Source organism: Acanthopagrus latus, chromosome 5 (assembly GCF_904848185.1).
Source record: "Acanthopagrus latus isolate v.2019 chromosome 5, fAcaLat1.1, whole genome shotgun sequence".
NCBI classification, from domain to species: domain Eukaryota; kingdom Metazoa; phylum Chordata; class Actinopteri; order Spariformes; family Sparidae; genus Acanthopagrus; species Acanthopagrus latus.
Window position 1 is genome coordinate 4,151,924 of NC_051043.1, and position 22,564 is coordinate 4,174,487.

A 22,564-nucleotide genomic window follows, 5' to 3' on the forward strand; every position below is an offset into this window, starting at 1 on the left:
CCGGTGTTGGTCCGACTTCCGACAGAAAACCACAGGAGTTGGTTGGCTAGACCGCCGAGACTGGAGCTAGGGTGCTGGGCAGACTAACTGGCTGGTGGTGTGCTACTAATGGGGGGGCCCAGCCATTTAGGCTGTCTAAGCTTTCATGCTGCTCCGCCTCTGCAAGAATTAAAGAAGCTAATGAGGGTATGAGGAACAGGAGGAGAGAGGAGGGACAGGTGAGTGAAGGGATGGAAAAACACCGGGAGGGAGAAACGTACTTGAGCAACCGATAAGCAAGAAGAGACACATGAGGGTAAAATTTTAAAAAATCAAACAGAAACGAGATTAAAAAAAAACACCTTCTAATTATATGTTATCTTATGTTATATAGTACATCAAGTTTAGATGACACAATGGACATTTATGGAAGTTACAACAACTTCCTGTTTTATGGCAAAACTTCAAAATTCATCCAAAACATTCAATGAAATTGATCGTCATGTTTTGGGATTGCACTGACCAAATGAAAAGTTAATATTCATCTGCAGGAGGAGTTCATAAAACTACAGTTCCTTTAAATCCTCCACCTGTATATTTGTAAAGGATGCTAGAATTGCACAGACCCGTACGTGAAAGTTGCCTCTGTTTGTGTTTACTGTATGTTCTTATCAAATCTATCCAACCCAGGTATGTTAAACTTCTGCTCCTCTCTCCACAGTGTGGAGCTAGTGAACCCTGGGTACATGCTGAAGGATCAAATGCTGTAAATAAAACACTGGCTGCTGTTTATACATCTCACATATGGATTTTAGTGCCTCCAAAGGCCTTGGGCTCACTCCAGTCAAACTGGGCGACTCATCCTTTTAGCACAGGACTCCAAATAAAACAGAGCTGCCTGGCCAAGCAAAACCCACTACAGAGCTATTTTCCACCATCTGTGCGGCCAGGCAAAAATACAAGGAAACCATTTCAACCCTGAGGCCTTTCCAGATCAGAAACACTAGATCAGTCAGATTGATGAAAAGGCCCAATCAACACACTGTCAAGGCCCTTCCTAAAGTCCACTTCCTCTGTGGGGGTAAATGAAAAGCTTCACCTAACCCTGCGCCTCTCCCAGCAGGAGTGCCGCCTCCCCACCCTGTGTGAGAAACCTCCCTGAACTGAAAACATTTGTGTCTTTTATTTCTCCCCAGTGCTTGAGTCAGACACATTTCACCCGTTCTGACAACGTCCTGAGTTCCCACATTACTTCAAGACCTTCTGAGTCACTTGCCAGATATTCTCCTTCACACTGGTGCTGTGTTCACCTGTTGCCAAAATCTCCCGGAGTCGTCCAGCTGCTCTCTGCCGGCCTGTTGTCTTTTTCAACATCAGCAACAGAGGCGTCTCTGCCCAGTGTGGCTGCAGTAGCAGGCTCCTCGGGGCCTCATGGAGGGACTGTACTTGACTATCCTCTTTCAAAGGGGTCTACAAAACTCCCAAGCCCAGCTGCTTGGATGAAAACCCAACACCAGCTGGGCTCTGTGAGACCAGTCAGCACAGGAAAGCCACGGATTATGGCCTCCTCTGCCACACTTCAGTGCTGCCCAACCATCCCTCAACTCTGAGGGGAAGCTCCCCTGCGACAAAAATCTGATCATTTAAAAGTCTCACATGGAAGAAATTGAATATTTGTACAGAGAAAAACCTGTATCCAGCACATTTTTAAAAATTCTTTCCCTTTCATGGAGCTGCAGAATGTTCATTTCCTGTCTAATTTTGATCATGTAATTTTAAAATTTGCTTTATCAAGCCACTCAAACCCAACACTGTGCTGATGATTCCTCCAGTGCATATTCTGCTGTTTAGTGGCAAAAGCAATTGGGGTCCATTTCAGGAAATTCTTTCCATGCTGTATTTTCATTTCAGCAGTGGCACAGCTCTGCCTTTAAACCCTCTGACAGGCCTGCTCTAGTGCCCCAGAGTGTGCAATGAAAAGAGCCTTTATCTGCCACTTACTCTGTGGCCAGGCCTGCGCAGGCTTATACACTGGGGAAACAAAACAACCTCTCCAGAAGCGAACGGCATAACACAGGAGGGCCAGCTGCTCAGGTCAGGACTCTGCTGTCCACTTACATCTGAAGAAGAAAAATCATTCCTTTTGGAACAACAATGTAAACATCTTGGCCAGAGAGGACAGATGGTTTGAAACAAGAATAAAAAAATCTATGTCAAACTGAAACGACCAACTTTGAACAGGGCCAGTGGGCCTAAGACTTTATTTATCACCCACCTACAATGCATTACAAAGTTCCCTACCTAGACAGCTTAACAACCATTTACTTCTAGACCCACTTAGCCCGACTGACATGAATGTTGGTTGGGTCAACAACCTACAAGTCGCTTTAATAACACTGAAACTCAGAGCTCACACGTGAACTTAACAACTCTGTAAGAACACTCCCATACAGAGTTTAAAAGCCTGCTATGCCCCTTTAGTGAGTGAGTGAGTGAGTGAATGAGTGAGTGAGTGAGTGAGTTAGTTAGTTAGTTAGATGCTATAAAAGCCACAAACGTCAGCTGACATACTGTTCTGACTTGCACCTCTAAACACACTTCAGGAATTTCATACATGCAACACAAGAATTTACCTGGAGGACATTTTGAAACGGTTGGGCTGAAACAGGGACAGTAAGACACATCATACGGTGTGAAGCGTACGGTGTAAAACAAGTTTCACCATGATACAACATTATCTTGATTGGACAATGATATGACATTTGCAGATATCACAAAATCTGCCACAATGCAATTTCAATTCATGTATGCATGTCACTCGTGCCTCTCCTTAGTTTGCTGTCCAGGGGTGAAGCACACTCTGCAGCCCATGCTCCAAAAAGTGCTGCAACATGTCAAACAAACTGTTCCAGCGTGTGCTCATGTCTTGTTTTAGTTTGTGGTGTGGGATTTCAGGAAACTTCTGTTTCTCTTTCAAACCTGCAGTGGCAACTGAGCTGCATCAGAAAAATTACACGATCCGTCCTCAACCCAAAGACACCTGCACATTTCAGGCCTTTCTGTGTAGCCAAGACTATAATATGTCCGAAGCATTTGATGTGTGGTGAAAGATTTACTTCTACTCCAGCTATGGACATGTTGCTGCTGTTACAAGTGCAGGTTTTCTGTGAAGTATATTCCACTCCTCGCATGCTTCTTTCCAAACTGCCCAAACATTTGGTCCTGTGTGTGCGTCGTTCATACCACGAAGAACATGATCCTATATTTGTCAGTCAGTTTCAATATGATAACAGTTCACAGTTACATAGGCTTCTGTTGTACATGACGTACAGTCATCTAGTAGTGATAAAGACTCAAGGTTAACCTAATAATTTACATGTAGACTGATAAGAGATAATTGGAACTGATATACATTTATAGTAAAAAAAAACAAAAAAACAACTCAGCTAGTCAAAGTTGAGAATAACCGGTGATGGAAAGTATTGCAAGTACTGTACATGAGTACAATTTTTATGTATTTGATAGCTTTAGTAGCTAGTAACGCTGAAGAGCCACATTATTCCATGCTAAAAAGCTATTACTTGTGACGTATTATTATGGGAGGGAAAATAACATTAGACCACATATTTGTGACTGCTGACACATTAAGGAAGCTGCATCAGTGCATTTTAAATACATTTATTTTATCAGCAATCAGACACAAAAAAACGATACTGATGATTGAAAAATGCTGGATATTGGCTTTTATTAGTCTTCCCCTGTGAACCACTACAGGGCACAGTCAAACTGGTGTCGCACGGACCTCCACTTCTCCTTTTGTCAGGTGAGGTAACCTCTCTTCAGGGTCAGTCTGCAAACATTTTTCTACGATCCGAGATTTCCATCTTGGAAAGTCAACTCCAGTGTTTATTGTAATAATCATTTATCCTTTATCAGATTGTGGTTTCTAATTTCTCAATACACACATTGTTTAGCAGTAAACAGCAGCCACTTGCTCTTCTTCTTCTTCATCTGCCAACTTAGTCGTTTCTGGTGGCCACACAAAATGTGAAAGGCTCTAGTGCCAGGTTTGTTGTTCTGGGCTACTGTAGAAACATGGTGCTGCCATGTGGCAACCTCCGTGAATGGAGACCCGCTAAATTTGTAGACATAAATGGCTCATTCTGAAGGTCACGAAAACACAATTATTCTTTCTTTCAGGTGATTATACACCAATTGAAACATACTTATAAATATCGTATTCCATTTCTGCCAAGTCTGTTCTACTAGATGCCACTACATATTACACACTGTACCCTCAAGGCTGTGTGAAGTTAACAGAATTTGAAGTTCGTTTTACTAATACTTCAAATCTTTTGTGTTTAATTTGTTCAAAAGTCAAAGTGTAAAAAGAGAAATTTGATATTGGTTTTTACATGTCAGACTATTTTTTTCGGCCGGGACCATTCATAATTAATGACTTGACATCTTTACTTTTTGTTGTATGGATTAAACAAACACGATCTAAAACTTTAATTAGTTTTTAGGGGTGCCAGTAGGTAAACGTTTTTTCAATTTTCCAGTTTTAGTCTTGGCAATTAGATGATTAATGCCCAACTACTGTCAAATTATTGTCCACTCAAATGTTGTCCACTCAAAAATATCCCCCACTTTCAGCTTTCAAGCGTCTGCAGGTTGCAGGTGAGACAGACAGAAAGAGAAAATGGGAGCACAGATGATCCTCAGCTCTGAGGGGAACAGAGAGGCTGTGTGTCTGTGCACATTCCTGGAAGCCATGCTCCTGTTGGCAGGGTGTCCTCCAGTGCCTGTGGACTCTCCCAGCTCCACGTCTTTATGTCTTGGGTTTCTCTCCTTCTCTCTCCCTCTCCAAATATTGTCCATTGCCAATGGAGAATGTTTAAATGTTGCTGAAGACGTGGAGCAGTTATAGCCAGCTGATACTTTATGAAGAGGTCAAAAGTCCTTCTCTGAATCTCAGTGACAATAATTAATCCTTTGAATGAAGATTCACATCTGTCCCGATATAACACACACATTGCACACAGCATGGCTGTACATGATAAATGTAAATAAATGCCATGATTTATTTTAATAACTCACAGAGAAACATTTGCCTCTGGATTATGCTGGTTTTGGTCACAAAAGCCGTTTTGTAATGGAAGTTTTCTGTGGCTGGTGGGCTCCGAGTGAGTCTGCAGGGGCTCTGACCCCATAATGCCAGTTTTCCTTTATTGGTCTAGCGCTAAGTTGTACACGTAATACAATGTGTGTGTGTATATATACATCCAAATGAATCCACTGCCTGTTGCAGCACTCACTGAGGGCTTAGTCCTACCAAGATTTAGGTGTTGAATCAGTGTCCATATCCCTCCAGAGTAGGTTGGCTCACAGACACTTATCTACTGAATTTCTCCATTGGGTAGCTAGCCATCTGCGATGGTCTTGGCTGGACATAAAAACCTGACTTGTTGTACAGCCATACAGCAGGGCAACATACATAAACACATTTAGTCTTACATACTTCTTAACAAAGGTATACTTGAGATGAACAAGCACTTAAATACATCTTAATTATTATTTTAAATGATGTAAATTGCTAATTAACTTAATTACTAACTTGCTGATTTTATTTATTAATTATGTAACCTATTTATTTGTAAAGGTTATAAGGCTATATTAACCCTTGTTACACAGGGCATTCCAAAACCAAAAATAGCCCACTGGTCATCTGTGTAATCATCATATTTATTACATTTGGGTTGAGACAAAAAGTAATTGGACTTATATTCACATTGGATCTGGTGTGAAAACACAGATTTTCCCATTAATTTCAATGGTGGTACTCCATTTTGGCTGCGACATTGCATGTTGCAGGGGGTTCTGCAAAAAATGCAGCTAGCTGCACCAGAAAAGTCGAGGCCCACTCAACTCTTTGGAGGAACGCAGCCCGATGTCACACTGTGGTGGCCAATCAAATAAGTTTGATTTTGGTCGTGTACAAAATTCAAACACTGCAATGATCTGCCTCAACCTGGCTGTGTACTGTTATTCTAAATCCATCAAGGAGGACAAACAATCACTAGTGGGACCAACATAAAAGTAAGATAACAACATAGCAGCTTCATCTTTCAGCAAACTCACCAGAGAGAGTCCCCATCATGTCACACACGCACCAAAATACTAATCTACTATGTAGTTCTCAAATCTCAGTTATTGAGGAATTACTTGTTCACTTTCATTGCATCAGCATTGCTAATTCTAAAGAACATGACTTGGATGTGAATATGAATATATGTGTGGTGTGAATGTATTTAAAATCTTCTTTGAGGACCCTGCTGGCTCTGGTCTGTATTTTAAGAACCAATTGTGAACTCTAATTGTGAACAATTGTGAACTGCAACGGCGCTAAGTTGGCTTGGCTCGGAAGCACCTGGGCAGCCATGAAGATTTGCACCTGAGCAATGGCACAAGCAAGCATGGCTATGACCTTTAGCATCTCCACAATGTCCTGTATTTTATCTCCTGAAGTACCTGAAACTGCGTGCTGATGTCTGCTGGGTCCATTTTGGCCAGATTGCTCTGTGAGGGTTGATGTTTTTGTCTGACCCAAAATGCAGAGAAAAAGATGAGTTCAAAGGTCAGTTATTTAAACGAACAAATAAGATGTTGGAAGCGACAAGGGCAGGCAGGATAAATATTAAAACAATTAACCAATTGATACCAATTAAATGCTCCAGTCTCTGTGATAGGATGTGATGGTCAGTGGTATCACAAGCTGCTCTAAGGATTTCAGAGTTTTAACTCTGACACAATGCATTCTTGGAAGTCAGCTAATACCCTGATCATATTTTTAAAAAAAACTTGTTTCAATTAGTTGATTAAACTCTCTCTGGAAATACAAACCCAGATTTTTACATTTATATTAAAAATAAATAAAACTTTCTATTTACAATGAGACTGGTAGATTTCTCTAAATTCTTTTCACATGGAAATGCCATGCTTTAAAAGCTGTGATTCTGAGTTAACAGCTCACACAAAGCAGAACCAGCAGAGAGAACCACACATGCCATGTGCTGTAGATGTAGGACGTATTTTATTGCTCTAACACTTATGCTCTATTTGATCTCTAATTAGCATTCAAAGTGTACTGGTGATCTGTATATATAGGTGCACCCCACGTATCCTTTGCAGATGCATCATAATGATCTAGATTTTTGAAATAAAATCTCCTCAATCAACTAGCAGTTATAAACTATTTTATGAACTACATTTACAGGAGTCTCTCTTTACAAGTTTCCCTCAATGAAAAGACATGTTGAGTCTGGACTATACGTCCAAGCACTGGAAAAAAAAAAAAAACTCCCACAGAAATAAAGAAATGTTTTATGGGAAGGAGTAGACTCAAGAGCTAGCTGTCAAGAACATTTTCCACTCTAAACATGAGCCACACAGGAAAGCGCAAATGAACAACAAAACAGCTGTTAAAGTTCACAGGCCTGCAGCAATGTATTAATACATTAAAGAGCAAAACCTTGAAGTTGCTGTTTACTCATATGTGACAGCAGGAGAATGAGACAGACAGCTTGACAGGCACCTTTTCAACTTTGAGATCACAGACTTTCAGAGAATGTAAAAACATTACACTCTGAGGTAAAGTTGTTAAATTCCCAACAAACTTGTGCCAATCAAGACACTGGCATACAATCTTAGACTTAGCAAGCAGTGACTCAGGTTTCCTCCCATGTTGGCTGTTTTAAAACAGGATACACACTAAGCCTCTAATTTATAGACAAGTGTTTATTTGCCAAAAAAAGAGAAAGTCCACATTGAAATAATCTGTATTTAAACCTGTCTCTGTCAAAATGTTCTTCTTGGTGGGTTGGCACAAAATATGTTATGCATTAAAGATTCCCAGGATAAAAAGTAATTTTTGATTCACCCATCTTCAGCCTTGCTTTTAGTGATATTTGGCAGATGCTAGCATGCTAACGGGCTAAAATAAGATGCTGGAAATGGTAAACATTTCATCTACTAAACTTTAGTGTGTTAGCCTAGTCTTTGTGGGGAAAAATGAAGCCTTACAGAGCAGCTATAATGGCTGTAAACTGTTTCCTTGAGCCTTTTCAAACCTGGTATTACCATCCATCCTATGTAATCAGCTCACAAGTAACCCTTTTTTAAGAAAGAAAGAACTTAATGTACAATATTTGCCTAATTGACAAGAAGGCCCAAGTAAGTAAGACATTGTTAGAGACAGCGTTTCACAAAGCTAAAGTTTCTCTGCTTAAAATTCTGCTTATGAAACAACTCTTAAATCATGCAATTTGTAAAGGGAGTCTGGGGATATTGTGGTTACTCGTTCAATGGTTGGATCCATTGAAACAAAAAGTGAATTAGCAGTAAACATTCCATGTCTTACTGGCTTTAATAGAAGCCTCCTGCTCTGACAAACACTGAATTCATGCTGAGACATTTGACATAAAACAACACCCTGATCCTCCCAGACATGCCTGAACATACCCGCACAGGCTTTGGCCTCTGTTTGTCTACATTCATGTATGTTGTTAGATTGCTGAGTCACAGACAGCCATAGGCTCTGAACTATAAAGAGCTATAGCTGAGAACATAAACTGTTGGATGCAAATGAGGTTTAAAATATATTGCCTCCGCGGTCTTGGCTTTGTTGCAGACAAGAGTCCTTGTTCTTAGTGACACACACAGGACAGCAGTTACCGCAGACTGCACCAAGTTCAGATCCAACAAATTACTAATACATATGCTTTCAACATGTAGCAGTCGTATTCTGTGGCATATTCACATGTACTTAAGACAGCCTGTAGCGTGTAAACTCTCTCTGTATTTCTGCTTCTACTAACTCAGGTTGGAGGGCTACGCCATTCCAGCTCTCCTATGCTTTTCCCCCCATCTGTATGTTTGTACAGGTGCACATGTGATGTATGTGTTGCCACTGTGTGACTGAGCACTGACCCACTTCCACCTTTTGGCACGCTGGCACTGCTGCCTCTGCACTGAGCAGAGAGAGCGTCAGACCAAGCAACAAACAGCCCTCTGTCAGTGGAAAGAAGCCAGACTAACTTTTAATGGCCGCCTGTTCACGCTGAGTTATTTGATTGACTGAATTTCACAATTATTAATAAAAGTCAGCAGTTGCCATTCCTCATGCGTATATTTACTGTGTGTTGGTTATGTACATGTCCACGTGGAACATTTGGGATTTGAAATTTGAGAACAAACCTCTGAACTTTTATTAACCAGTAGTGAGAAATGTACCCAAAAGTCATACTTACTGTAAAGCTCCAAAACTTCACCACTCTTTCCATCAGCACGGAGGTGAGGAGATTAAATTGTGGGTCAACTGTTCCTTTAAGTATCAAAATCAAGTAAAAGCAAATTCTAGATGTATTTTTAGATATTATAAAAAGAGATAATCCAAACATTGCCCACAAAATAAATTGTCCACAAAATAAGTGCATTTAAAAAAACATCTTTTTTAGATCTGATGCAGCATGCAATTTGTAAAGTAACTTATAAAGTTATCAAATAAATGTAATGGAGAACAAGTACAATATTGGCCTCCAAACTGTAGTGACGTCTATATATAAAGTAATAGGAAAAAGAGCATACTCATAGTAAAGTAGCAGAACAAAGTACTCTACAAATTTAATAAAAGCATAGCACTTGAGTAAATGTACTTAGTTACATTCCATCACTAATATTAATTTTTGGATTGGCTTTGCTGACCCAACACCCAAGTAACGGGTGGCAGAAACCATCAGTATGGGGGGCCTGATGGGAAAAGGGGGAATGGGGTGTGCAGCATAATTAAACTTGAACAGTTGGCTCGCTGACATTAGCTCCTCTGCCAAATCAAGCATATTAAAAGCTGGAGAGTCAACAGGCAAGTGAGTCCTCGTGTTGTCCTCACAATGACTCGCGTTCTTCATTGCTGCGTCGCTTTGCTAGTGTGTGTGTGTGTGTGTGTGTGACTGGAGGTAACCAACATGAAGGAGGCTTGAGATACTATTTCAGTAACACTATCATTCACACACAGGGAGCAGGGCAGATGATGAGAAGATGAGAAGATGTCGGTTAAAAGGGAACATTTTGTTTTTTATATGTCAACCAGCTTATCACTGCAATGCTGATCAGTCACAGTTTGGTGGTGCTAGGGGGCCAGTCTCTATAATGATGTGTGATATTCATGTTAATTCCATGTGAATGACCAGAATAACTTACATTGACTAGTTAAAAACAACAATTTGAGAATGTTTTGCACTACAGCAGGTAGCAAACTACCAACATACAACAAGGAGATGCAGAGAAAGAGAAATAAATGAAGAGGGAGAGAAATTTCTCAAACTCCATTATGAAAATATGAAAAGGTTGCGAGTTGTTGAGTTCAGAGACACCTTATACACTTTGTGAAATACGTTCAATGGCAAATTATTAATTATTTGGATCTACTTTGGCATATTGGCAATTTGGCAATTTGGCATATGTTATACTTGAAGTTTTTGTGTGTGTCCATTTGTTTCAGTAATATAGGTGTTTATTAAAATACAGTGGGAGAGAGATCCGCTCACAAGTGGTCACTTGAGATGCAAAATGAACAGAAGTTACTGTTGTAACTTGATATGATAAACTTCTATTCATTTTGCCTGTACCAGTAAGTCCACCACTCTTTACCAGCGGAAAAAAAACAGAATTACACAAAACAGCAAGTGAAAACCAAGGAACGCTCAGCTCGCAGTACGTCTACCATCAGCGGGAGTGTTTAATGGTCTGCTGTGGCACAGTCACATTTTGGATTTTGGATTGGTTATAGTTTTGAGCAAAAGGGAATACCACTCTCAACTCCAGAGTCTTACTATTACTACTGCAAAGAAAGCCAAGTTTTATGCAATGGTCATTTTCCAGCAGTGACATACTTCTTAAATTGGCAATATATATATAATTATGGTAGGGTGCTAGAAAGAACATGCATGCTTTGTAGGTTGTACTAAACCAGAAGAAGAAGAAAAGAGAAGAGGAGAACTTTGGGGGGAATTTTGCACATTTTATTTGCAGCTTTAATATGTCTTGTTCATACCAGTTCCTATACTAAACTTTTGACTGCAAAATATTATCTCTGCACCAAACAGGCCACTAGGAGTCTCCTATCACTGCTTACAAACACGCTCAGTTTCAGGCTTTTGGTCTGCATGTTGAGCTCCTCTGCAGCACGCATTACTGGAACTAGCAGACATACATGACCATTAGTGCATGCCAAGCACTGCGTCATACAGCCAAAGACAGCAGATATGCCTCCTAACTCAGCTAACATGCAGTATTTAAGTGAGAAGGTGGTGAATGTAGTCAACTCTGAAACAAGTTGTCATCACCATAACAGAAAACATACTTTGACAAGTGTGTGTCAGAGTGAACCAGGCATTCTGTTCCCTATAAAGAGGAGAGGAAGTTGGATGAACAAGCCCAGTATAAAACGATTTCATAAGTTTCTGGCTACCCTCCTTCATATTTTGGAGGCTGCAGTTTATTTTCTGTCCATATCTTACTGGCAGCAGGAGCTCTTTGCTGTAGGGAGACTATTTTAGGGGTTATGAGTGAACTTTATGAGCCCTGGGCCACAGATTCATTCACACAGAGAGAGGCCTCTGGCAGCAAACAGAGGCTCACAGACTGATATCGGCTGCCTTGCTCAAAGGAAGAACAACACACACACACACACACACACACACACACACACACACACACACACACACACACACACACACAAAGAATATAAAAAGGTAGATATAAATAGACATGGCAAACAAAAGCACTTGATCTTGGTCTGTTCTATCTAAGTGAATAAAGGTGAGTGGGCCTGTTCATCTCCCAGCTTTGTCATCAGAAGTGTCATTTGTAAGAAATGGACAGAATTCAAAGCTCAGTTAGCCTTGGAGCAAAGTGACCCTCTTAGCCTCGGATCATAGGGGCAATATGTGGGAGCTTTGATGCCAGTTTGAAGAACAGGTGATACAGTACAGAGGTGATTTACCATGGCCCTGACCAGGACTATGACCTCGAATGAGAAAGCACGGCAGGAGACAGAGGAGGCATGAAGGGGCAGATGAGAGAGACAGAGTCAAACATCAGCAGAGGGTGAAAACCGACGTGTAGAGCAAGAATATTTTCACATCTTGCTCCGTGAATTGAGGATTTATTTGAACCAAACCAGAGATGATTGTTGGAAGACAAACCAAGACTATTTTGGTGAGTTTTATTTTGTTTATGTTAAGTTTACTTTAAGTGTTCTTTATTATGAGTTAACTGGGCAATTCATGTAGCATTAAGAGAAATGACAGGCCAGGGCTAGCTGGTTAGCATGCTGACTTCAGCAGACATCTCTGCAACACAGAACATAGCTGTCTTTGACATAATGTCCCATTGTTGTTTCTTCACATTTGGTTGATAATAGGGCTGCCTATTTGTGAAGGATGGATTCAAGCCTTTTGCTGAATGTCTTCCCTTACTCTCCACTCATGTCCCGTCTCTCTCTAAGCTGTCCTGTGGAATGGGAAAAAAAATGGTAAAACTGTCCATATCTTACAAATTGGCACTTTGAAGAGGGGAGTCGTGTGTCAGTCTATCTCCCTGCCAGTGTCATGTGCTGCATCTTAAAGGTCTATATTAGCATACTATATTTGATGGCTGCCTGGCAGAGCAGAGCTCTCCACAACTGAAAGCTGTCAGGCAGGCAGGGAAGCTGATTGATGCCGACAGAGGTTAGACCGATGCTGCTGGACAGGGAAGATTTTGGCTGCAACGGTAGCTCCTTCCCTACTGTCTGGAAGCAGAACACTTTGGGTATGCATTTTCACAGCACCATGCCTGTGAAAACAAAACAAAACAAAAAACAAGTGACAGTTGAGCGTCAGGGAAGGTTTGGTGAGGGAGCAGGTCTTCGGTTGACTCCCTTTGACCTCAAACTGTAGGCGGATGGGAAAGCAGGCACCGTTCCACATCAGGGACTAAACGGCCAACCTCACCAAGTGGCTGCGACGCTGGGCGGGGAAGAAGGGTGAGGCTGCTGTACATCAAATTTAGCAGTAAAATCTAAATACATGTCAACATTGAAAATAAAGTCTCCTTTAAATAAAGCTGAAGCTTGAAACAACCCAGCTTCTTGTTTTGAACCACAGCAGACGCTGCATTTCGTGGGACGTGAGTCAACAGACAGGGAGTGAGTAACACTCCTCCCTCCTTGAATAGCCTCTATTAAGGTGCAATAAATACAGTATATAGCTTTTTTTTTTCTTGTATGCAAACTTTCACCTTACAGAACCTTTGAGGATAGGTTGTGGATGTCCACAAAACATTTCTGGAGACACAGCAAAACAGTGTTGCAGCATTGCCCTAAACAACTCAGGTAGCTGGAGACTTCAAAAACCTAAAAATAAAAACAAATAAATAATAATAACAAAAAAACCTTAAAGTGCTCAATACAGTTCATCTGGCATAATCCATGCCTCTGAAAGCCCTGAGTTCCCAATTTTTATTTTCAGCGAGGGTGCCCCGATCAGGATTTCTGGGGCCAATCACCGATGATTGAATGCAGAATCTGCCAATATTGATCACCAACCGGAACGACGTTTTCTTCACTTTGTTGTCTTCTGTAGTTGTTAGTTATAAGTGAAATAGTAAAATCATCATTAAAATGTCAAGGAAATAAAATGATGAATAAGTCAAATAAATTGTATCTTATGTTCAAAGATAACAGAAATTATAATCTGAACTGACTACTTCTGACCACATGAGCACAGTGGAGTGCATCTTGTCATGCTCTTACCATAGTTACCTCTCTCTCCATGGCACTTTGTCAGTGCTAGTTACCATCACTAGCAGGCCTCACAGTGTGAAAACTATGTTACCAGAATTGTTCCGCGGGACCAGTGCATCTGTCCCCTCGGTCACAAATATCTGGCTGGTTGCCCTGGTTTAACCAAAAAAATAAGTTGGAAATCTGTATTGATTTCGACAGGAGGGAAGATAGTGAGCTGTCCTGTGGTGTGTGTGTGTGTGTGTCACAGTGGCATTATAGTGGTGCACAGGCAAACCAACTTGTGTATTTATCTGATCGGCCTATCTGATCAGGCTCTATACAGACCGCTGATCAAACTTTCCAACTTATATTGGCCAATGGTGCAGGTGGAGTGAGGCGGGGAGACACAGGCAAGAGTAATGAAAGGAAAAACACTAGAAACAGAAAGGGGGCTGACACTGGGAAGAGGAAAGGCTAATTAAAGAGACACATAATTAAACAGATCAAAAAAAAACTGGAGAAGTGGCAAAAAAAAAAAAAAACCTTGAAAACACATGTCCATGACAGTTCCTGTTAAGTGACAGGACGCGCCTGCGGATGCACACATAATTCACATCCATAATTCAAACAAGGTATCATTGGGAAGAGGAATAAGGTGGATTCTAATTCTAAGTGCTGTATCCAAGGCAACTATATAAAAGCATCACATTTTGACCCATATAGACATTTGTTGGGAACTGACATCTACTGGCTGTTGTTGATAGTACAACAAAGAAAAACTAAAAGGTGAGTCATTTTAACGTCACATATAGCATATGTGATTGCCTTTGCATACACAAAGTCACACAGTAAAGTAACATTGATATTTTAACCCAAATCTTGATGTTTTCCCAAAACACGCCAGGATGAAACAGTCATGCTGTCTTGGGAACAGTGATATATGTCATTTCATGAGTGACTGGTGATCAGCCTTGTAAGTCTTTTGGGTGAGAGGATTATGTTAAAGTAGGTTGCACAAGCTAAACCTTAATGTCAAGGATGTAAATAACATCCTTTTGTATCAATTTCAGGATTCAGGGCTTAAGGGAACTTGCATTAGTCTGGATGCTCTGGAAGTTCCAGAAATGTTTTGAGGACTGTGAAACATGCTGACTTTCCATCAGCAGGGGGATGAGTAGATAATGACTGAATTTTCACTACATTACATTTAACTGTTCTTTGAACGTTTTTTGGGATGAAGTATTTCTGCTTCAGTCTGATAAGAATGCTCTTACTGCTCTGTCTATTTTGCTGCAGAGTAACATTGTTGTTGTTGGAAGTCTGGGTTGCTGGAGGCGGCTGGTGTGCAGATTTTGTGTCTGGGGCTTGGAGAGGGGTTTCTTCCTCTCTTGCACAGGATGTGGGGTATCCTGTCTAGCAGCAGCATGCTGCTAGGGCTTCAAAGGCAGGAGGAAGTGGTCAGAGGATGGAGAGAGATATGCAGCACGGGGAGGATGAGTGCATGGCCAGAGACTGAGCCCTGCAGCGCTGGACAGCCTCTTAAGTTTCTTGAGTTCACAGCTTAGCACGACCTCAGGAGGCACACAGGATCAACTGGTGCAAATAAGAGAGTGATTTCTGTTTTTTGGAAGCAAGAGTCAAAACCACACTCTGACATTTCAGAGATTGGTTAAAGAGATACTCATACAGTACAATCCCCCATTCAGCGCTGTTAATAGCTCTACACTGCTCATGAGTAGGGTTTCCTTCCTACGGACTTTCATTCTATTTACAAGCGAGGGCTCTCTGAGAAGCATTTGCAAATCTTGACTTCGAAAATATGTGCAGTTGGCAGAGGGAGTCGCGCCCTGTTCAACTGGCATCTGAGTCATACCACAGTCAGTGGCAAATGTGTCAAGAGGCATGTACGCTGCACACTTTGGTTATTATGATTTTTCTCATGGGTAAATACAATATCCACTGTAGTAAGTGGAGACATTTACAGCCTTCTTTTGTATGGTTTGTAGAGGAAGATGTATAATGACATACTGTATCTAGCCAATTGTTGTTTTGATAAATGTCTCTTTGAATGCTGCTCCTAAATGTTCGTTCTTGTATAGCCTTTATGCCTTAGCCTTGTGATTTTTTAATTTACACCCCCTTTTCCTTTTTTTTTTTGCGATTTTTTTATGTGATCCCTTTCTTTTCACTTACAACGACGTTTGTATTGCACTGTACGTTTCTTCCCCTGCGAGTGTTCTGTATGTTTTTCTTGTAGATAAAAAAAAAAAATTTAAATGTACGCTGCACAGTGCACACACAGACACTCGTACACAGAGGGGATAGAAGCAAATTTGGAAGAACAGCTAATCGAGAGAGCACGGGAAGTAGGGATAAAACAGGGAATGGGGCAGAGGTAGTGAGATACCCTAATTACACATGTAACCGTCAAGTATGGGGCTCTTAAACTCATTACACTCTCCTGTAATTTCATGCTTGTCTTGCAGGCTGACTCACAGGAGATCAAAGGCGAACGCTGAGAGAAGCAGGGTAGGAATCAAGTAATTATCACTTAAAAGTATCTTTGCTTGCGTTCGCTGTAAACCCTTTTCCTCTCCACATGTGTTTGACATTAGCTGTCCTTTGCCTCATATTGGTAAAAAACATCCTAAGACCACTCAGAGGTCCTGACTAAAAGGAGGCCAGAGGCACAAGGAAACCTATTTATAGACATGGGTCACAACAAGCTGCCACTAATTAGTCAGGTTCATCACAAAGCTGTAAATATAGAGAGTTACACGGACCTTAAAGGAGTCAGACTGGGTGGTTTTAAAGTTTAAAAGCTGAGATATATATATACTGTATGTTCAGCTATCAGAATAAGACCCAAATATCCAACTAAGCTCCAACTCAGAAATCAGGTACTAGGTTTTAAGACGGTTGAAAAAGTAATTTTAATATAAAAGAAGTGGATCCTCATGTGTCCACTCTTGCTTTTCAGTTCCTCCTGAGTGTTTTTTTTCTCTCCCCGTGTTTTCCCGTTCATTCCCTCGCCTGTCCTTTCCCCTCCTCTCTCCACCGGTTCCTGATCGTCTTGTTAGCGTGTCTGTGTATATAGTCTTTTGTTCTCCTCAGGTCCTTGTCAGTTCGCTGGTCCTTCATCCTCTGTCTTCATCTGTCTTTGTCTGTCTTCCTGGCCCGAGTTGTTTGCGTTGCTCCATCTTTGTCCACGTTTCTCCGCTTTTGTCCCGTGCTCTGTCGTCTCTGTCCGACCGGTTCACTTCTCTGTGCTCCCGTGCTGGTATGCTCTGGTTGTTGTTTCTCATTTGATTTGCACTTTGCTTTTGTTTTAGTTCTTAGTGAGTCGTTTTTGGTTTCTTGGTTTTGTTTGTTTGTTTGTTTGTTTTGTTGTTTTTTTTGTATTTTCAGCTTTGTTTAATAGAGCTTCCCCTATTTCCTGCCTCCTGTGTGTGTCTGCATGTGGGTCCTCCCCTTGCTAAAACCATCATTATAACACTGCTAGCCTGGCTTTACTCCATTTCCACCACAACAGGAGTACCTGCTGGAAGGTGTGTCTTAATTTAATAATGTGGCTTGCTAATTCAGTTAAAACACCCTATGCTTTTATTATGAAGCAGCATTACAGGAAAGTTGTGTTATCACCAGCAGCAATTAAACATGACTTCCAAAACTGCTGACTGTGAACACTACAAAACAAACACAGCATATGTTTGAAGGTACGCACTAGATGACAGAAGCCAAAGAAATTCAGTTAGAAGCTTTCAGAAATACTGAGAACTGAACACACTGACACACTGTAGAATGTCAGTTTTTTTCACAGTTCTCTTTTTTTGACAAATGTTCACACCTTTATCCATCACAACCTCTCTCTGGCACTGTGCTGCATTTCATTCTTGATTGCAACTGAGATAAATGTGCAGGCGTTTTTGTCCTGATTATATCCGTCCTTGGTCTTTTCCTATACACCTGTTGATCCACAGATGTACAAAAGTTTTACTAAAATTAAGGTGTTTCATATAAACATTGTGTTGAACCTCATTATTCTGTTGTTTTCACTTTGTCGAATAGTCGCCAGAATGCAGGAGACAAAGTTTCAGAAACTCAGATTAAAAGAACTCCCTTCATTTTATTTTTAGGCACCGAACACTGACCAGTACGAGGACTTTTTATTTATCTTCTGTGTATATAAATGTAGTTTTGGAGGCCTAAACATTGCCCAAACTTGACACACACATCATATCTGGTACATGCACATACATTTATAAAATTTGTTATGCATATGTATCATGACCAGATGTACACAAAAGGTCTACGGACCCAAACCATCACTGCTGCCAGCTTTCATTTTCTTATAATTTCCCTGAGCTGTGATATTTATATTCTATAAAAAGAAACTGTTTTCTGATTGCTGACCTGCTTATGACTCAAATTTAGTCCATCCATCCATTTTGTTCTACTTATCCAGGCCACAGTGGGAGGAGGCTAAGCAGACATCCCTCTCCCAAGCAAGGCTTTCTGGGCCCTCCTGGAGGATCCTGTGGAATTCCCAGGGGGTCTCCTTCCAGTCTGCTCTGCCCAGAAAAACCTCCAAGGGAGGCGTCGTAATCATAATCAGATGCTTAAACCACCTCAACTCCTCTTGACGTTCAAGCTCCTCCACCTATCTCTAAGGCTAAGCCCAGCCAACCAACACAGGAAACACATCAAGATTTTTTTTTTTTCCAATTACATTTACTGAAAAATATTATTTCCAACATCTGCATTTAGACCTTCATGAGTTTTTGTTGCATGAATTATGGATTTATTTTAGTACAATTGGTGAAGGTAAAGTGTGCACAAACTTACAGCATGTGATTTTCAGCTAGCCTACAGCAAGGTGCATAGAATTGTTCAGCTCCATTTTCAGTAGCTGTTGCCCAGAGCAGTAGTCGTCCCTGTCTGTGGTGCCAACTTGGCCCACACACTTAAGGATGGCAGACTGGCCACACTGGATGCTTGTGTTGTGCTTGGTGACTGAATTGCTGAGCGGCAGCTGCGTACTGCTGCACAGTTTAAATGTTGTAGTGTCCTGTATGCATGCAGGCAATTGTGTGCGTACAACAGTGTGTTGGTCCTCAAGGGTTTCTACAGCCACCTTATCCAGCATGTTGCTGAGAAGCTGCTTTTACTCGGATGAGAAGGCAGACCAGGTCACTGTTTGTAACAAGGGGATATACAGTAACGTCTGTGCGGGATGCTGCTCTGCACAAAGACTGATTCACATGGCTGCTGGGAACATGTGTGCAACACATGGTGAGGCCTGAACAGAGTGAGAGCCACAGGCTGGAGAGGCCCACAGAGACCTGGCTGCAAACAACCACCACACACACACATCACTCACACACGCACACATGGACCCATGTTCTCTGCTTTTACAGGGGGGTTGAAGTTTCACACTACTACTTTAGTTCCCAGGTAGTTCTCAGTGTGTGTGTGATTGGGATATGGTGATGAGGAATATCCGGTGTGGTGCCAGCATGTGAAAGTGTCTTAAAACACCCAGAGACCTCAGAGAGTTGATTACAGCTAATTACCGAGATGAAGCACAGCAGCTGGAACTGCCTAGATGCCATTCAAAGGCAGGCTCACCCCCTCTTGCACACCAGTGACCCCCTGGTTTTTACTGGGACAGAAACAAGCTCCCTCTTGGCACCTCAGCCCTCATTCCTCTGGCTCCATGACTCCTGGCAGGGCTGGATCTATACCTCAGAGAGACTGCAAGATGACTGAGAGCTTGTTGGAGCTGATATGAGCTGGCCTAGACACAGACTGCTGAGGCTGCTTTTTTCAGCTGTGGGGTTTCCCCCCTTGCTGTGGTATTGTTGGAATCCTAAAGATGCTTACAGCCAGATGTCTCAAAGACAGGGAGAAAGACGGAGGGAGAGAAAGAGGCAGCTTGCAACCACGCACAGAGTCTGCAACATGCTGTCAAAGTCTTAAAGGGGCAATTTGTAAGAAATGGCCAGAATTTTCTTCAAAAATCTTGTGGTGGCCTTGTGGTGTTGGGAAGGTGCCGTGCAGTGACACAAAATACATATAATCCATAATTCCCCTCAAATGCTCTGAGCCTGCAGCTTTTTTACTTTCCACCAAGTAGAAAAATACAACCATACACCATCTGAATTCAAGTTTATCTTTCTTACTGAACTTGAGCCTAACTGGCTTGTTAATATATTGTAAAACACATTTCGTTCAAACTCACATAATCAAAATCAAACTCACCAAAACAGTCATGGTTTGCCTTTCACAATCACCACTGGTTTGGTCAAATCGACCCTGCTGCTTTACATGCCATTTTCTCCTGTTGCTGATGTCTGACACTCTCTCACTCCTCTGCCACTTCATGCCTCTTCTTTTGCCCCCTGTAGTTTCGGAGCAACGTTTGAATTATTTCTGATTCCTAAAAATTACACATTTAAAAGCATGTGCATCTAAAAATAAAATGGAGCCCATACTCACACAAAGATACTCCTGAAGAATAATAGAAAAAGATGTTTCAAGCATGGAAATCCATGCAAGAATTCTAAATGAAAATAGAATTTAGCTTTGTGGTCTTAAAGACAAACATATATCCAGCCACTAATTCCTCTGCAGCCAAATCTGTTTCCGTTGTTTGATCGATGATGAATGCAGGAAAGGACTTAGCAGTTACTGAAAAAGATGAAAGGAGCAAGCTTGTTTAATGCAACTTCACCACAGTTCCTGTGGTGTTCCTGTTACAAAGGGGATCCCACACACACCGCATTCCTGTTTTTCTTTTTCACTCACACACATATTCTCTTCACACATTTTTTCTGCCTCATCTACCTTTTAGTTCTGTCTCCCTAACCTTCTTTCCTGCCAATCCTCTGCTGGTTCGCCCAGAGAGCAGCTTGTGTAGACAGGAAGTGTGGCCTCTCCAGGGTATGGGCCCATCAGTGCAGTATTTATTGTCCTAACCTCAGAGAATTACCATTGAAGACAAAGTCAAGGGCATCTGAGACTGTGGAGAGTTTTACGGGAGGGAGAGGAAGCAAAACAGGAACAGACTGGGTTGTATATTTGTTTAGTGTGGGGCTGCCAACAGGCGATGTGATGATAAGGAGAGGGTTGGTTGGGGTCGTGTGATTGGTGGAGAGCTGCACCCATTCCTCCAATTGTGCCTTGTGCACCTTATCATAAATAATTTCCTCAGTGACAGAATTATCAGATTAGAAACAGTTGGAGTCCGTGCAAGCATTCCTCCAACTCGACAACTCATAATAAAAAAAATCATCTCTGCTCTAATTCTTCCAGCCCTGAATTCTATCAACCACTTTGCCATATGTGTAAAATAGTCAGCAGACAATGAAAAAGCTTGCAAACGGCACCTTTCTCTCCTGGCTACTTCACGGCAATAAAAAGGGAAGTTAACAACTGAAAGTGTGTGTTCCTCCTTTGTTAAATGCCACGCAGAGCAGTAAAAGTCCCTCTGCTCCACAGCAGCAGGGAACAGGGGGCTGCAGGAATGCACTCTGTTCACACAGAGGGAAGACAGAAATATTTAATACAGCTATGGAGAAAGAAATGAGGAGCTGCAGCTCCCATCAACATGGAGGGTACAGTGAACATGCCAAAACTCAATTAACATACCTTCCTACAAGCTAAAAACTACATTCTTCTTCAAAGTAAACCATGTATTTTTTTGTACAGCCTGGACTAACACCACAGAGGCAAATTTGCATTCTGTTCACAGGTTAAACATCTATGACTTCTGCCATGCAGGAATTTATTCAAATGAGGGACAAGAAAAGCCATTGTTTTCTGATACATTCAGTTGTTTCAAGTCACAAAAATATTTATTTTTACCGGAAAAGCAAATTAGGTAAAATACCGGCAAACTCTCCTGATATTCCTGGGTGACTCCCCTCTCCAAGCTTCCCTGCAGCTCTCCTGTATTGCTACTCCCCTGTATTTCTCCTGTACTAATGTAGGCTAAAAGTACAAGTAAGATTAATATTTGTACTATAGGAGAACTGTAGTTTTATGGTGGCTAATTGGACAGAATCAGCAACACAGTATAAAAAACTGTACCTACACGGAGAAGAATTTTACAAGTTTCTTATTTGGAATTAACTTGTGAGTTTCCTGTAACCACAAGGCCAATGTTTACCTCCTCAACAGTAACTTATCAAAAAACCTTAATTAGTGTTGAGTAAACTGATCTCCCTTAAATCACCTGTAGAAGTTCCTTTTTGGTGAGAGGCTGTCTTTACAAACAGCAACGTGAAGAAACACAGAAGCTTCTATGAAGCTATAATGCTTTGTAAATCAAGTCAAATGTCAATTACCTATGCAGTTAAAGCTAATTCATATGGTTTATGGTATTATAAAATGCCAAAAGCATAAAACCCAAAGGTGGCCAGTAAGAAAAAGTGTCCACATTCAGCATAAGCCAAGAAATGATCTGTCTCATTAGGAGAGAAAAAGGTTTCAGTCGGTGTTTTTAGTGACCAAAGTGCAGAGAGAAAAACTCAGAGGGCCGAGCTCCCATCGGTGCTCTGTTTCTCTCCTCTGAAATGGAGAGCCATTTTTCTTCATGAAAAAATGTGAAGGGAAGAAAGCGATAGTGAGCAGAGAAGCAGTCACACCAAAAAGCCAAAAAGGGAGTTGGACAATGATACAATAAGTTTACCTACTAAAATTCAGCAGATTACAAATGACTCGGTTGTTTGATAGATTTGTCAAAGTGTCTAGCTCCAT

General features: G+C 41.3%; 2 long non-coding RNA genes across 4 annotated transcripts; one reads left to right on the plus strand and one right to left on the minus strand.

Annotated features, from left to right (window-relative positions):
• Window positions 1–11,815: 11,815 nt before the first annotated feature.
• Window positions 11,816–14,417, minus strand: LOC119018968. Its single transcript, XR_005074903.1, has 3 exons — window positions 13,318–14,417; window positions 12,682–12,873; window positions 11,816–12,549 (listed from the first exon to the last, which is right to left on the minus strand). It is a non-coding gene; the product is annotated as an uncharacterized LOC119018968 (long non-coding RNA).
• A 107-nt stretch (window positions 14,418–14,524) lies between these two features.
• On the plus strand, window positions 14,525–20,008 carry LOC119018967. Of its 3 annotated transcripts, XR_005074901.1 has the most exons (4): window positions 14,525–14,590; window positions 14,709–14,777; window positions 16,291–17,352; window positions 18,270–20,008. It is a non-coding gene; the product is annotated as an uncharacterized LOC119018967 (long non-coding RNA). The 3 variants fall into 3 exon arrangements; XR_005074902.1 differs by lacking the exon at window positions 14,709–14,777 and having other exon boundaries at window positions 14,526–14,590; XR_005074900.1 differs by lacking the exon at window positions 14,525–14,590 and having other exon boundaries at window positions 14,604–14,777.
• The last annotated feature ends 2,556 nt before the right edge of the window (window positions 20,009–22,564 follow it).